The sequence below is a fragment of the Malus sylvestris genome, chromosome 14 (assembly GCF_916048215.2).
Source record: "Malus sylvestris chromosome 14, drMalSylv7.2, whole genome shotgun sequence".
NCBI classification, from domain to species: domain Eukaryota; kingdom Viridiplantae; phylum Streptophyta; class Magnoliopsida; order Rosales; family Rosaceae; genus Malus; species Malus sylvestris.
In genome coordinates, this window is record NC_062273.1 from 9,938,588 (window position 1) to 9,955,814 (window position 17,227).

At 35.9% G+C, this 17,227-nt stretch overlaps 1 long non-coding RNA gene and 1 pseudogene across 1 annotated transcript; both read right to left on the reverse strand.

Annotated features, from left to right (window-relative positions):
* Positions 1 to 430: 430 nt before the first annotated feature.
* Positions 431 to 8,805, reverse strand: LOC126599795 (L-galactono-1,4-lactone dehydrogenase, mitochondrial-like; annotated as a pseudogene).
* A 1,921-nt stretch (positions 8,806 to 10,726) lies between these two features.
* LOC126599797 (uncharacterized) lies at positions 10,727 to 13,521 on the reverse strand. Its single transcript, XR_007615236.1, has 3 exons — positions 13,453 to 13,521; positions 13,250 to 13,283; positions 10,727 to 10,797 (listed from the first exon to the last, which is right to left on the reverse strand). It is a non-coding gene; the product is annotated as an uncharacterized LOC126599797 (long non-coding RNA).
* Between the last annotated feature and the right edge of the window lie 3,706 nt (positions 13,522 to 17,227).

Consider the following 17,227-nt stretch of genomic DNA (forward strand, 5'->3'; position numbering starts at 1 on the left):
ATATCTCGCTTACCGGTATAATATACATTCATATATTTGTTACTTGAGTTAAGGTAGAATGTTTTGTAGATAATTTATGTTAGTATAATAGTTTTTTTGGTTATAAGATATTAATTAGATTTTTTGGAGTTGAAAAATGCATAATATTAGAAGATTTTAATTGATTTTTAATATTTTAAAAAATTATAAAATAAGTATAAAAGAAATAAAAACATGTAATTAGATAATTGAACTCACTCCTAAAAACTATCTATATTTTTTGATCTAGATCTAAAAGCCCCTTTTTTATCCGCGATAAAATCTCCTTCGGCTCACTGTTTATACTGTTTTGTTTTGAAGGATACCCAACTGCAACCGAGAATCCACCAACTTCCCACAACCGGTAAAAAGTTTAGGCCTCTTACGAAGGCGAAAGGAGAGAGAGGCTTCATTGAGGGATGGTAAGTTTATCCATCAATTTGTTTTGTCAATCACCACTGTAGAAAATTTCATGCATCTTTGAGCCTCCTGTTACCTAACTCAAAAGACAACACTCAAAACTATATCATACAATGAACTAGTACAAAGATTTCATGGTAATTTCAAGCTAATCATTTTGTTTCTTTTGTGTTGGTGCAGCCTCTTCGCCTTATGCTGCTGCTGGCTTTGTGAGGAATGCTTCTGAAGTCCTTATGAACACAACTACCATAATAGCTTACTCATTTTGTATCTCTTCTTATCTTCGGGTGGTTTAGCGGACTGTTTCTATTTGTACCTGCATATTCACATTATTGTAATAATAGATATTTTCATTCCCTAAGAAATTAAGGTTCATTAACTTTTGATCAGTTGTTTGCCATTGGATAGTGCGATAAGGCCTATCCCTTCTCCTTATTCTTTAGGAGAGGTTCCTAAACATGCACCACATATAAGCAATGGGTAAATCGTCAAAATAGTCCTTGAGATTTGCATAACTCATCACTTTGGTCCCTAAGATTCCAAATCGATAAAAATAGTCACTGAGATTGTCCACCATCCATCATTTTGATCATTCCGTTAAAAACCCCGTTAAGTGTCCCAGAGCTCTTGGCCGAAAGTTTGGGCAATTTTCAAAGTTTCGTAACTCAATCGTTTCTTAACCAAATTCGACCCATAATATATCAAAATGAAGATAGAAAACTGTAGAATAAGATTATACCTATTTACAAGCCCAATGGTTGCTGGAGATTGCCGGAAAATAGTCTCAAAGTTGACTGGTCAGATTGAAAACTTGAAAACTCATCGGAAACTGGGTAAACTTTAAATGTTCATAACTTCTTCAATTTTTAATGAAATCAAGTGATTAAAAAACGAAAATCATACTTCTCGACGAGACAAAAAGAATGGTACCTTTTTTGACAGCTAACTCGCCGTGGTTTGGCCAGAAAACTGCTCGAAAGTGACTGTCTTGGTCTCGAGTTAGCCACTTTCGAGCCAAACCATGACGATTTAGCCATTGAAAAAAGTACCGTTCTTATGAACCATGATGAATGGTGGACAATCTCATGAACCACTTTTATCGATTTGGAATCTCAGGGACGAAAGTGATGAGTTATGCAAATCTCAGGAACCATTTGGCGATTTACCCTATAAGCAACTATTTAAGCTACAACATAGCAGATCAACAAAATTTGAGATAATCCCCCTTTTAGAATGATTAAAATTATTCTTCACACTATATTTGTCCACTACTACTCGGTAAAAAAAATGCCACGTACAGATAATAAACACAATCCTGAGGGATCAGCCTTCAAGATTGTACGTAAAAACCTAACTCAAAAAATTTGACAGTTCCCAACAATTCAAACGAACATGCCGGAAACTTAATTATACTTTTTCGGGCAAGCTCCAGAAACAATACTTCTCTCCAATGGTCATCTAGGCCCGAATATCAAAGTCACTATCTTGGATATCGAAGGCTGTGTCAAAAAGGCTTCTGCTTAGTACCATAATCTATAATCTTTATAATGCAACACACCATATCTCAAGATTCCTCTTAATTTTACAGTCATATTCTTGAGGCTACAACAGATGCTCAAGGCAGGTTTGGCAAAAAGATTGGAGATAAAATGCATTCAGATTTGAGTAGAAGAACGCACTAATGAAAAACTAACCAATGAAGGATGGCTCTCAGATGGAATCTGATAATGGGAAAAGCTTTTCCAGCTTGTTAATTGAAAGGATCCTGTTAGGGTCCAACTCCCTTCAAGCTTTGTTGTATGCATCAACTGGAAACCGCTTTCTTAGTCCGTCCTGGAGAGCGGCAAGTTCATCCTTGTCCTTCGGAACCTGCACTTGACAAATGTGTAAATGCTTGATAAATATAACACCTTGTATTGAGCCAATTTACAGAGATAAATGGGTGGAATTCCTTAAAGGAGATTGGTAATTAACAAACAATTTTAATCTACATATACTACTCTAGTTGTTCCCATAGAAAGATTGATTCTTCAGGTTGCATTTCAATGACCCTTTTAAAATGTATGACTTTGTGGTCATAGAAAAACAGAAACTTAAGTCTTCGGGACTTTGTAAAATTAAGGTGGCAACATCTTTTTATAAAGAGATTAAGAAGATAACAGCATGAGATGAATTTAGTACCTCAATCTTAGCCCAGTGTTCATAAGCGGAATACTTATCGCACAACTGTGTCTGGGTCAGTCGCCTGTAGTGAAAAAACTCTTCTGTAATTTCCTTTCTTTGGCGGGGGTCTGTTGTAGGAAGGTACATGATTATACCAACCTGTTGCAAAATTAAGAACAGCTTTGACATATGAGCATTACAGTTGGTAAAGCATTTTGATATGAGAGAAATAATTCTCCGAACATGTATACCATTAAGCCCAAAATATAACTCAATCCAAAAGCTGCTTCTAAGGCAGATTTAGAAAGTGATGAAAGAAAAGAGCCACAGGCAACTGAATGTGATTGAAACTTGATGCGGGTTTCAATTTTGGTCAAGCAACCTCTACTGAATCATGGTCCTCAAAAGTTTTACAAATTATTTGTCACCCAAAACAGATTGAGATCTACAATATGAACGTCAAATCATTATAGCAGTACTAAATATCGAAGGCAAAAGTGTCAGAACCTCAGTGTAACAGGGAGTGATTACTTATATCTTGGTAAGCATATTGAGTCATGTTCTTGTTTGATGTTTAATAATTAACTACAATTTTCTTGATTGGGGAGGGGGTGGAGGAGTGTTGTATTGAGTGTTTTCTGCGTTTCTCTTTGAGGTTGTTGAATTAGTTAAAGATCTTGTTCACCTTGCTTGTATTTTCTTTTATATTTACTGATAAAGTTTGGTCTCTTATACAAACACGACATAAATGTCAAGTAGGTTGAATTCATGTAAACATGTGATTGTGACCTATCAAGTGGGTTGCATCATGTCATGTCATGTCATTAATGAGATGATGATATCAGCTTATTATACGGGTAAATGGGTTCTGGATACAATCCATTTATTAACAGGTTACACAAGTCGTGTCGTGTTACCTATTCAATAAACATGTCATGTTCCTCTTAGGACCTATAACACTAACACCAGTAATAAGCACAAACTTCGTCACTAACTCTCAGTTAAACCTAAAGGGAATATCATAATACTAAACCCCACAAGATTTTTCCCACCAATTAATCTATCAAGCTTTCCTCAGGTATCACTTAAAATACTCTTGTATGCAGGCTCAACAACTATTCATCTTTTTATACTACTTTCTTACAGCTTTCTGATTCAAATATGGATAAGAATTAACTCAAGAGATATACGGAAAAATTGGTTTAAATTACCCATGAAAATATATCATCCTCTCTTGTGCTTGAAGCTGGACTCATGGGGCTCTTAGTGCAGGCTGTCCAGAGCTGCTCTATTGGAGCAGGTGCAGGTATCTCAACTTTCTCGATGAGCTGCTTTAAACCTTCTATGTATTCAAGGTCTTTCATGCTTGGTTTGGCAAGGGTTCCTGCTAGAAAACAAGTCTCTGAAACCCACTGTTGACCACCACAATCAAAACCCAAAATTTCATCACTCCATCCCACTCTGTATCCCTCCAACTTCTTCCAGAACTCAGCCTCAGCTTGGTTAACCTTTACAACGTGATCTTTGTCGAGAGGATCTAGGGCGAGTAGTTTATCTCTTAACTCAGTAAATGAGAGCTCATTTATGTCTACTTCACTCTTATCTGGAACTACTCTGCAAGTAACATGTGTAAATGGTTAACTGAAATGAACAGATGAATCAACATAACAGCAATACAGAGCGGTTCTTTTATAGGAAACAAAAAAATAAAAAATAGGAAAGAGATATCAAAATGGAGGACCACTTATCCATTTTATGCTAACACAATAAGAAAAAGAAAACAATACAACTTATAGAAAAAGAAGAAAAAGGTTTGAACCACCTCCTTCAGGGAGCCAGAGATTCCTAAGATGAAAGCTTTAGGACGAAAATCTGATACTGAAATAATGAACCCATCAATAAAATTCTATATTGTTTCCCTGATAGGAGACAAAATGACCCATCAATCAAATTCTCAAATAAGTACTTTTACTAGAATACCCAAAGAATTCTGGAACCAAGATCTTTCATCTTTTCCAAGATACGAAGACAAGATTAAGGATTGAATCAAAGGGAATCCACCATCTCTCTATTACTATGGTTTCAGAAAATATAGACGAAAGTAAAACAATCAATAGAATTTGCAGAGGAAGACACTAGAAGACCATTAGCATTAGATAAAGGGTACAGTATAGGAAACAGAAGCATGAAAGAGCATATTCTGCTAATGTCCTCCCCAAAATCAACTTAAATAAAGATGTAGTCATGATATTCTCAGGAAATAGCCTCAGAAGGACACCTAGAAGTCACCACATCAGACCCTGAATAAGCCCAACTGTTTTCATGCAAATCATAGAAGCTTTTTATCCGATTTTGACACAAAGAATTCTTCTCCGAAAGAAATCCCAAAAACCAACTGTGCAGAAAGAAATATTACTCGTATCAAATATTCTCCAAGGTCATACCCCGTTTTGATTGAGGCTGAGAAACAGAGTTCCAACTAACCAAGTGACCCTACTACTCTTCCCAAATAAATCTCTCATAATTAACCCACCCCTTTCTTTGGGAATCAAACAAAGACGAATGATAAATGGAAATTGTTTCAAGAAATGCTTCTACTATATTAGCCTCCCCCTTTCTTATGAAAAGTAAAATAAAATCCCTTGTCCAAGCATCCAAATCTCCTATCATCCTCTCAATCTCTGAAACCTAAAACCTATCACTTCTAAGGTTTCCTCACAATAATGTTCCCTACGTAAATTGGAGTAGATTTTGAAAAAAAGTATTAAGTTGAGTTTTTTTCTCTAAATATAGGAGTGAGGGTTTATTTATATGTCTATGTATGGTGGAAGGGGTTTCATTAATTATGTAATAGCCAATTGAGGGTCAGTACGAATTAGAATGACAAGTAGAACGCTGGTGTTGTACTAGTAGATAAGGATTGTTATTAGTTTTGCATTAGTCAACTTGAGGGTCAGTTGTGGCTTAGAATGATACAGTTGCCTACTATATAATATGTGTGCTCCTGTAAACAGACGCTCTCATTGAATCAATTGCTTGATCTCGGATATTCATAGTTCTTGATTTTACTAATGAACTTAAGGTAAAAGTTCCCACCATTTCCTGAAGACCATCCCCTATTCTTTCTTACTTGGTCCCATGGAACAGAATAACCATCATCCTGACAAAACCATACCAACCTAGGACATCGGCTTCTTGGGCAATGATGATTCAACTTCTTCTCCCACTTCCATACTTGATGGTAATAAGAAATCCTTTATTATTCAGCTTCAACTCTGATGACATCCAACTGCTTCCAAACAAACAACTCTCTCCATTCTTTTAATTAATCGCATCAATCAGAATTATTTCCAACAATACTAAACATCTGGAATCCCAAATGAACATGACACTTCCAAGAATTTTATTTTTCTTCTATGCAACTCTTCAACAAATGCATGTCTCTCCCTATATCGTGTTCTCTCTTTTATATGTAAAGACAATCAGGAAAAATTAGAAGATAAAGCATATACTCAATACAAATATAAGAATGTTGAAAGTAAGTCTATCTCTTCCACTCAGTACAAAATTTACAAAGAACTATAACAATAAAAGTCTATCACTCCTACTCAGTACAAATATTTACAAGAGATATAGCAATATGCAACGCACACCCACCAACATGCATACGGTGTTCCATTGGATGGGATTTCATGACCTTGGTTGATCTTGGTTAAACAAATCCCAACCAAGGCTAACCATGCTTACTGGAGTACATGTTTACGTGTCTATATTAGTTAGTAGGAGAATATTTTTACTAGTTTATAAGCAGACTCTCAAAGCTTATAGCCAGTAATAAGAAAACAAGAATTTCAAAGTCAATGAAACTGAAAGAAATGAAAACAAAATGAGCAGTCATTTAAGAACATGGATGAAAAAATATTTGTTGCCTATTATGCCATATTGCTCTAGTAGTACTTTGATGCCTTTACTTGATTGCACTTACAACGTATTCCAAGCCAAGAGAATCTAAAGATAAAGAAAAGACAAAATTGATAAAAGGGAAGGATAGACATTCGGTGTATGCTTATAAAGGGCTCAAAATATCTAATATCATAACTTTCTTGTCCTTCAGTTCCACAAGAGAAATTATCTTTCTAGATTATGTGGTCGAGCAAGAACAGTGAACAATTTTACCTGTACTTCTGGAGGCACTCCCTGTAGAGATTTCGGACGTGCTGTATGGCTTCATCACTGCTATATATGGGTTTGAACTTCGGGGGACCTTTCCATTTTGATACAGGGTTACATTTCACAACAACAACAGTGTTGGTATATGGAATATAAAGGTACTTCACATGTTTATTCTCGGATAGCAATTTCCTGAGGAGGGAAAGAAAAATATTTCTTAAACAAACAGATTCTCTAGAGAGAGAGAGAGAGAGAGAGAGAGAGAGAGAGAGAGTATTGCAGCTAAGCCTCACTTATCAATGAATTCTGAGATTTAAGAACCACAAGCACATTGGTGCATGCAGTGATCAACAGTTTTTATTTTTCACCACAACATATTGCTCGAGTTCACAAGTCGCTACAATCAAATAACATTGAGAATAATATAATTATCTTTCAGCACTCAATCCAAGTGTTTTCACCATCCATTAAAAATGTGTAAAACCTTATTATCAAATTTTATTAGATTGTTGGCTCACTCAATACTTTTCAGTTTCCCATCAATTTGTTGCAATTTGTAAGTATTACTCAGGAGAGATTATGTACTTATATTTCTGAGTAGAAGACAAATTGATAATTCTACCAATGAAAGGAATAAAGAGTTACTTATGATTTTTCTTGATCTCTGCCAAGGTTGAAACAGTAGTGTGCTCCCCAAGCTCCTGTCTATCAACGCATTGGATGGTGACTTCAGCAACCACTCCAAGGCCACCAAGGCCACAGCGAGCTAAATAAAACAGCTCTGGATCTTTCTCTTTAGAAACTTCTAGTGTTCCCTTAGCAGGAGTGACCATTTTCATGCTGATCACCTGCTCATCGATTGGAGGCAATCTTGAACCAGTACCATGTGCACCAACCTAAAACATATGAGCAACATCATATCATAACTATTTAGAAACATTCAAAATCCCCTGATACCTCCCTATATCTTAACTAGATAATTGATCCTCTCCTTTGTTTTCCCTACACTATCCTATATAGAAAAAAACATCCGAAAAGTATCCGCACATCAGTATCCTTTTATGGGTTTCGGATTATCAAAATTAGAAACCCCAGCAGAGCAACACATCCAAGAATAAAGATGACTACTTTAAAAATGAACTGGATTACACTCACACACACACACACACACACACACACACACACACATATATATATATATATATATCATTGGATATAAATCACTAAAATACAAAGCTGAAACAGACCTAAGTTCAGACCATCTTACTTAGCTGATAATGTAGGAGCAAAATACAGATAAAACCGCTATTGTTTCGTCTCAAAAAAAAAAAAAAAAAAAAGTACAGATGAATTCCAATGTGAATGCAAAACCCACCTGCAAAATGCCACCAATCTACTGCTCCCTAATGGAGGCAAGTTCTGCAGAGTAATTCCATGTTCCTTAATCCCATCCACCAACTGCTGCACTCTTATCCCAGCCTGCACTCTCACCCTCTTCTTCTCCTTATCCACCTCCAAAACCTTGTCCATCAGCGCCAAATTGACCATCCCTGCCCTGGACAGTCCAATCCCATTCGGCGACAATCCGGACCCAACTGGCCGAATCCCGGTTTTCTTCTCGTGGGCATCCTTCACGACCTTCTCCAGCTCCTCAAGCGTTTCGGGCTGGTGGAAAACCCGGGTCTGGACCTCGTGGGTCCCGCTCCAGTTGGAGACGGTGTGGAGGTCCTCCGGCAGCGGAGCATACCGGAAAATCTGGGCCTTTTTATGCTTGGCGTTTTCGGGGAAAAGGAAGGAGTAGTAGGTGGCGGCGGCGCTGAACAGGACGAGGGCGGTGTAGCACAAGTACTTGCGGAGCTCGGAGGCTGAGGAAGATGGTGCCGGCGATGACGGCGATGAAAGGGTGGATAATGCGCGTGTTGAGCTTACTGGGTTCGGTGGGTTTTGAGGGAAGGTGGTGGAAGCGACGGCTCTCAGGTTGTTGTGGTGGTGGTGGGACTGGACGGAGTGTCTGAGAGTGAGAGCTCGAGCATTTTATAGGCCAATTTTAAATAGATCCAATTTTATAAAGGAAAATTAATGATAAGGGCTCCAAAACTTTAAATCTTAACCAAAAACCACATTATAATTTTATTTAATGGTTAGGACAAAGCCCAACATTAAATGAGTCCAAGAAAGATCGGCCCAAGCACGAATTTCTAATTTAACCCTTAACGGCAAACGTTGTTCCGTTTATTTAGTTTGTTTCATTCCAGATGAAGAGAGAAAGCCTTTGTACAGTTTCTACAAGATTCTATGGATCTGATATTAATTTTCTCTCAGCTATTTTCTCATTTCATGAACCAGTCACTGATCTTTTTCTCTATTAAATCAACAAGATCCCATATGACTTGATTCCATGATTCTCCCATTCATCAGGTAATTTTCCATATCAAGATCCACCTCTTCCTCCGTCATGGGAAGCGAAGCCCAAGCTTTGGGTATGCATTTATTAAACCCAGTCACTGATGACATTTATTATATAATGTCGACAACGATAGTGACGCCACCCTTTCAATCCATGATGGGGTCAAGGCCGAGGAGAAGTTCGAGATGTCCGGGACGGTCCCCGACCTGCCATTAGAGGTACCACAATTATGCTATATTATTTAGATTTGAGCTTTTTGGGATCTTGGATTTTTCATTGATGATTTAATGTCTCCTTCAGAGGAAGAGTCTGAGCTTGATGTTTTTGAAAGGTATTAGGATCTTTTAACCGCCTTGAATGATGATGTAGACTTTAGGAAGAGGTGCAAGAAACAGAATCCTCCTCCTCTTCTGTTTGTGATTCTTCTTTACTTCCTGTTCAAATTCAAAACTCTAAAATTGTTGATTTTCCTGGAAATAACTCCCAAACACATGACAATTGTAAGTATTTTATTTTGTTTATGCCCCTGTTTCGGTGTTTTTGTTTGGTGTAGTCCTTGAGGATCAAATCACGGGCCTTCATAGGTGATTCGATTTCGCGTAACCTTGTGCAGTCATTGCTTTGTATTTTCTCTCTGGTACACTCGAAAGTAATCAAATTTACTACTAACTAGCTTATGTTTACTGAATCTATATGCTTTAGATCTACTAAACTCTATTAATTTTATTTTGCATTTCCAATTAACCACGATAATGTCTGATGATTTGGCGAAATTTATCGAATAGTATCTGGAGAGGTCAACCCATTATTCTTTTCTCAGTCTACGTTGGTTGTAGTCACTCAGGTGTGGACTCTACTGATAGCCAAAGTATGCTTACAAATTCCATATGACCATTTCATAACAAGTTTTCTCTTTACATTCCTGCGTTCTCTTTACATTCCAGAAGCTGGAGCTACTGGGCTTGGAGGGCAAATGACAAAAGAGGAGGTCAAGAGCTTGAACAAACGGTCAGAGCTATTTCTTCATGCTTTTGCTCTTCAATTTGTTGGGTGCTTCATTTGGCACCTCCTTTTTAATATGAGGAATGAGTTTTTATTATCTAATTATCTCTGAAAAATTCTTTTAATTACTTTTCTAGTACATATACATCTTAAATAGTTTATCACAATCATCCAATTTCCATATGGTTTGACGTCTTTTAATTGTTGATGTGGGATTCTATCTTTGTAGGTGAAGACTGGGTAATGGGCTGCTATTTTCCTTTTTTTTGTTTCAGAGTTTTTATTTGGATAGTTAACAGTGTTATATTGAATCAATTGAGGGACAAGTGTAAATTTTGAGGGAAGCCAATGAGAGGCCACATATGATTTTCGGTGCAGAAGATCTGCACTCCTGATTTTTACTTAACTGATTAGCTTAGTTAATTTTGGATTATTGTGTTGGAAATTGTGATGTGTTCAAATTAAAAGTTAGGAAATTGTGATTAGTTTAGTTAATTGCTTTGATTTTTACCAAAGCAAACTGAACTATTTATCAAACTAAACCACATTTTTTTACCAAAGCAAACTGAACTATTTATCAAACTAAACTATTTATCAAATTGAACTAGAAAACCACACTTTATTACCAAAGCAAACTGAACTATTTATGTGAAATTCCGTTCCTGGATTTCACTGTTATCACCTACATATTTGTATTATTGAGATTTTATATTATTTCTCGAGAATTTATTTTAATTTGTTAACGTTTGAAGTATAGGGCATTTTAAAAATAAATAGAAAATCTGGAATTCTCTTATCAAATATGGTGTGCCACATTGGGTGGCCCAGATTTAATGAAAAGGAAAATGGATGGTGGAGATGCAAAGGAAAGGACTTGAAAGAGGAGTGGAGAGCATGGGCACTGCCCAATCAGAAATGAAGAAAGGAGGGAAAGGAGAGAGAAAAAAAAAAGGAGGGAAGAAAAGGGAGAAACGGGTTCGTACAACCCGTGGGTATTGCCGGCCACCCATCTCCATTTTCCGACGAATTTCCGACGAATTTCTTCAAACAACCACTTGGAAACACTCCCTTGACCTTCCCTCTACACGTTTCACCCTAAAAATCAAAGGTTTTGGACTTGAATTAGGGAGAAACCGCACTAAGGGTGAGGCGGGTGTGTGTGTCAAATCTCCCAAATCCAAAATGTTTACACCCAATTACCACTATCAAAAGACTTCCCTTGACCTCCTGAACAAAGCCCAGGCAGTGGTGGAGACGTCGGAGGAAGTTTGGAGGTCGAATTGGAGCACACCCAATTCTAGGGTTCTTACGGGTTTTAGAGAAATTGGAGCACTTCTTGATCAAATTGGACTTGGTCACAGGTATAAAGTTTACTCTACTCATTGAGATCTTCATTTCTGTAATTTTTGGTAATTTTTAAAAATAGTTGAATTTTCCGGCAAATCGGGACGGCCGACCGCCACCCGCGGCGGCGCGTGCGGCGGCGGCCCGGCCAGGGGGCCGACGATGTCCTTTTAAGTTCAATTAGATGCCCTGATTTCATAACTGACATCGTTATGTTATGGTTTGATTGTTTGAACCTAATTTCATTACGATATGTGGTTAGGTCAAAATGTGATTCGACGATCCGACCGTTGGATCGTCACAAAACTTTAATGCGTCATAGAATGTAATATTTAAGGATGGTTGGAACTGACGGATTGGGAATCCGACGTACGGATCTTCCTGATTTGGATTTCTAAGTTTGTAAAATCAAACGTTTGTCGCCACTTGAAATTGTAATTAACGGGGATCCGACCGTCGGATCATGATGAAATTTTGGTAGGTTGTTTTAGAAGCATAATGTGGACTTTAGAAGGTTACGGATCTGAAATCCAATGTGCGGATCTTCCATATTGAATTGTGTGGAATTGTGGATCCTACCTTTGACCGAGAGTTGACTTTTGGTCAACATGTCTCCAAACGTTCTTAATACTAAATTTAGTACTATGAGAGACTTAAGTGAAGTCTAGTGGACCTCCATTGGTTGGAGAGTGACTTGAATATTTGTGATATGGTTATTACTTTAATTGTTTATGTTAAAATCATTTATGAATATGAATTCGTCTTATAAATATGCTTTCTATTGAAATGTGATTTTCATATATTTAGCCATAGACTTATGTTTATTAAACATGATGTGGCTTGTGTACTGATGATAATGGTGAATATGTGTGTTTAATTATTTCTAGTAATGCGAATGATAAGTATGATAGATTTTATGGCAATGTGATCTTAGAATCCTATTAGAAGTATTTTGTAGAACTTCTATGCTTGTGAGACCTATTAGTTGGTGGTCATGAGAAGTGGATATGGTAGGTGACTACGTTGTAAGTATAGAGGGGATGAGGGTTAGATATACTTGGTACATTCAGTGGGTACCATATCCATATGATTCCGTTGAGTGATGATCCGGAATCGTATTCACCTTGGGTTTTATTGAGTTTAGATTGACATAACTTCAGAGATGTAGGCTTCGGCCGAACTGTGTCGCTCTAGCTCGGCATTCCGATGAATTGTATGTGTTATTGATGATATGGTTATTGGCATTATTGATTGATGTGATAATTGGATGGTATTGGAATGCATATGTGAGGATGAATGACATTATGATTAGAGATTATTATTATGCTTATTTAAATGTTCCTTGAGGTGCCACATAATTGAATTGTGGTATTATGTTGAGACCTAGTAGTCTATGTGATGAATGTTCGAGAGTAGTGAAATGGTGAACTACGAATGGCTTGATCCCTATTGAGGGTACGTATGCAGTCTAACGATAAGGTTAGATGCAGCCATAAAGCAAACGAAAATTATTATGAAATTTGGACCTTAAGTGGCCTTATTTCATATCCTAAAGGCGGGGTATGTTAGAAGTTCGAGTATTCAATGACGTCACGTGTCGATCTTGGGCGTAGGTTGGGATCGGGGCGTGACAATTTATCAAAGTGAACTAGAAAACCATAGTTTTTTACCAAAGCAAACTGAACTATTTATCAAACTAAACCACACTTTTTTATCAAAGCAAACTGAACTATTTATCAAACTGAACTAGAAAACCACACTTTTTTACCAAAGCAAACTGAACTATTTATCAAACTAAACTATTTATCAAAATGAACTAGAAAACCACATTTTTTTACCAAAGCAAACTGAACTATTTATCAAACTAAACCACACTTTTTTACCAGAGCAAACTGAACTATTTATCAAACTGAACTAGAAAACCACACTTTTTTTACCAAAACAAACTGAACTATTTATCAAACTAAACCACACTTTTTTACCAAAACAAACTGAACTATTTATCAAAATGAACTAGAAAACCACACTTTTTTACCAAAGCAAACTGAACTATTTATCAAACTAAACCACACTTTTTTACCAAAGCAAACTGAACTATTTATCAAACTAATAGTATCACTAGTTTGTAAACTAAATACTGACTATTTTTAAAACCGAACACTAATACTATCACTATTTCGTAAACTAAACATTGACTATTTATCAAACGAACAATAGTACTATCACTGTTTCGTAAACTAAACACTGACTATTTCTCAAACGGAACACTAATACTTTCACTGTTTCGTAAACTAAACACTGACTATTTCTTAAACGGAACACTAGTACTATCATTGTTTCGTAAACTAAACACTGACTATTTATCAAACGAACACTAGTACTATCACTGTTTCGTAAACTAAACAGTGACTATTTATCAAACGAACATTAGTACTATCATTGTTTCGTAAACTAAACATTGACTATTTATTAAATGGAACACTATTACTATCACTGTTTCGTAAACTAAATACTGACTATTTCTTAAACGGAACACTAGTATTATCACTGTTTCGTAAACTAAACAGTGACTATTTATCAAACGAACAATAGTACTATCACTGTTTCGTAAACTAAACACTGATTATTTCTCAAACGGAATACTAGTACTATCACTGCTTCGTAAACTAAACATTATTATTCACTGTTTCGTAAACTAAACACTGATTATTTCTCAAACAGAACACTAGTACTATCACTGTTTCGTAAACTAAACACTGATTATTTCTCAAACGGAACACTATACACACACATGAGTTCAATTTTATAATGAGATAGATCCAAGGCAATAGCATGAGACTTTCAAACATAATTCAGACCAAACATAATCATAAACTAGTTTCCAAAAAAAAAAAAAAAACATAATCATAAACATTGATGTGAGTTATAAACATTACTAAGTTTATGGATCACAAACATGCAAACATTAATTTGAAATAAGTAATTAACAAGAAAATGAGATTAGTACCTCTCATCAGCTTATGGGTCCCAAATACGTCATCCAATCAAAGCCTAAAAGCTTATATCTAAACAAATATTAACTCAATTTAAACAGTTGGTACAACATAATTACTCCATATGGAACGTAATAGATTTCTTTTATAAAATTTTGGTGTTTTGTTATGATTTTAGATATGAATTTGAGTACAAAAAGCATCCAAGGGATGTTTTTTAGATTTCCTCTATCTAATTTTAACAAAAACACAAAGCGTCTATTCGATCGTTTATTTACTGTGCATTAATTTACTGGAGCATACCAATGAAAAGTTTGTTTCATGATAACAAAAGCTAAAAAATTTGCTAAACATATGGCATTGTACTTCACATTTGGTGCGACATATATACATACTGCTTATATTTGTTGAAAGCAAGATTTTCAAAGATTTTGCTTTCAAATTGGTGGGGCTTTGACATGTGGATTTGCAGCATGTATACTAATGGCTTTCGTATCCTCCATCATCACTTTCGTGTTTACTGGGTAAGGTAGTGGCATTAACTGACGGAATGGGGCTTCCGTCAGGGGTAGCGCCTGTGAAAAAAAAGTTTGGTTTTGCACATGGGCTTGTTTTTTCGTTAGAGTATTTAGTTTTTGTCCTTTTTGATTAAATTTCAAGTCCTTATTATTAAAATTTAAGCCCTTTTTATTAAATAATAGTTTATGATGGTTTTTCATTAAATAAAAGTTAGTCCAAACCCTTTTCATTAAAACTCCCATTTTATAAACCTACGTTTTGAAATATGTCTAATTTTGAGCGACTTTTAACTTTTAAAATATGTATAATTTTTAGTTATTTTGGACTCATATCAAAAGACCCCTTTCTTTATTTGGGTAAACATCCAAAATAATCTCTAAGATTTGCATGATCAATAGAAATGGTCCCTCATATTGAAAATCAATAGAAATTGTCTATGAGATTGTCCACTATCAATGATTTTGGTCATTCCGTTAAAAACTCTTTGGGCAATTTTCAAAGCTTCGTAACTCAATTGATCCTTAACCAAATTCGACTCATAATATATCAAAATGAAGATAAGAAAGTATAGAACAAGATTATACCTATTTGGAAGCCCAATGATTGCCGGAGATGGGCGGAAAATAGCCTGAAAGGTGACTATCCGAGGGAAAACTAGAAAACTCACCGGAAACTGGGTAAATTTTAAACGTTCATAACTTCTTCAATACTCAACAAAATCGAGTGATTTAAAAACGAAAATCATATTTCTCGACGAGATGAAGAGAATGGCATCTTTCTTGACTACTAACTCGCCGTGGTTTGGCCATAAAACTGCTCGAAAGTGGCTAACTTGAAAAAGGTTAGCCACTTTCGAGCCATTGTCCAATCATACCACAGTGAGTTTGCCTTCGAAAAAGGTACCATTCTGTTCGTCTCGTCAAGAAGTATGATTTTCATTTTTGAATCACTCGATTTCGTTGAGTATTGAAGAAGTTATGAATGTTTAGTTTACCTAGTTTCCGGTGAGTTTTCCAGTTTTCCTGCGAACCAGTCACCTTTCAGGCTATTTTCCGGCTATCTCCGGCAACCATTGGGCTTCCAAATAGGTATACTCTTATTCTACACTTTCCTATCTTCATTTTGATATATTATGGGTCAAATTTGGTTAAGAAACGATTGAGTTACAAAGCTTTGAAAATTGCCCAAAGAGTTTTTAACGGAATGACTAAAATCATGGATGATGAACAATCTCAAAGACCATTTCTATTGATTTTCAATCTCAGGAACCATTTTTATTGATCATGCAAATCTTAGGGACTATTTTGGATGTTTACCCTTCTTTATTTTACTTTTATCAAACTCTATTCTTTTGGGGAGATGGTGAGTTTGGGTTTATTCGTCAATGTGAGTTTTTTTTTTTTAAACGATAAATTTTATTAGATTAGATATTAAATTAGTTACTGACGAGGTTCGAACAACGCTGTCATATAAGAGCTCAACATATTTCCACCACTGTGGTAAAGAACCGCTTGGATTTTTCTTACTTTTGGATTTAGACCATTTTATAAGACGAAATTTGCTAGTTATATATCTACGTCCATAACTTTTAATATTTTGCTATTAGATCCTCGTTGGGCGCACCCAACATTTTATTTATATTATGAAGCTTTAATAAAAAGGGTTTGAACTTGTTGTAGTCCTATCGGACTAGAAATGTGTTATGTAAATCCTAGTATATCTAGGAGTATCTTATAGTTACCTGTTAGAAGTTAATTACCTATTAAGAGATGTAATCCTATAAGGGTAAGGATTTTACCCTTCCTACTACTATAAATAAAGGCATAAGGGGGCGATATAACACACACCTCAAGATGAAATCTATCTCTCTCTCTTGTTGCCGCAGGCCCCATCTCTCTCTATTCCTTAGATCACTCAGTTAATTAAGCCTACAACACGTTATCAGCACGTTCTTGCCAGAAGCTAAAGAACTGAAGGATCGTAGGAGGAGGTTATCTTCTACAAATTCAAAGGTTCTCAATCGTTTTCTGCCAATCAGGTTCTTCTAAAATAAATTAAGATATTTGATAAAACCTTGAAGCATGAAAACATTCCCCATGATGCATGAACCCCCTATATTTATATTTTCCTTCCAATTATATATATCGTATGTATGTTCATATATTTTGTCAATATATATAATTGTTCATCC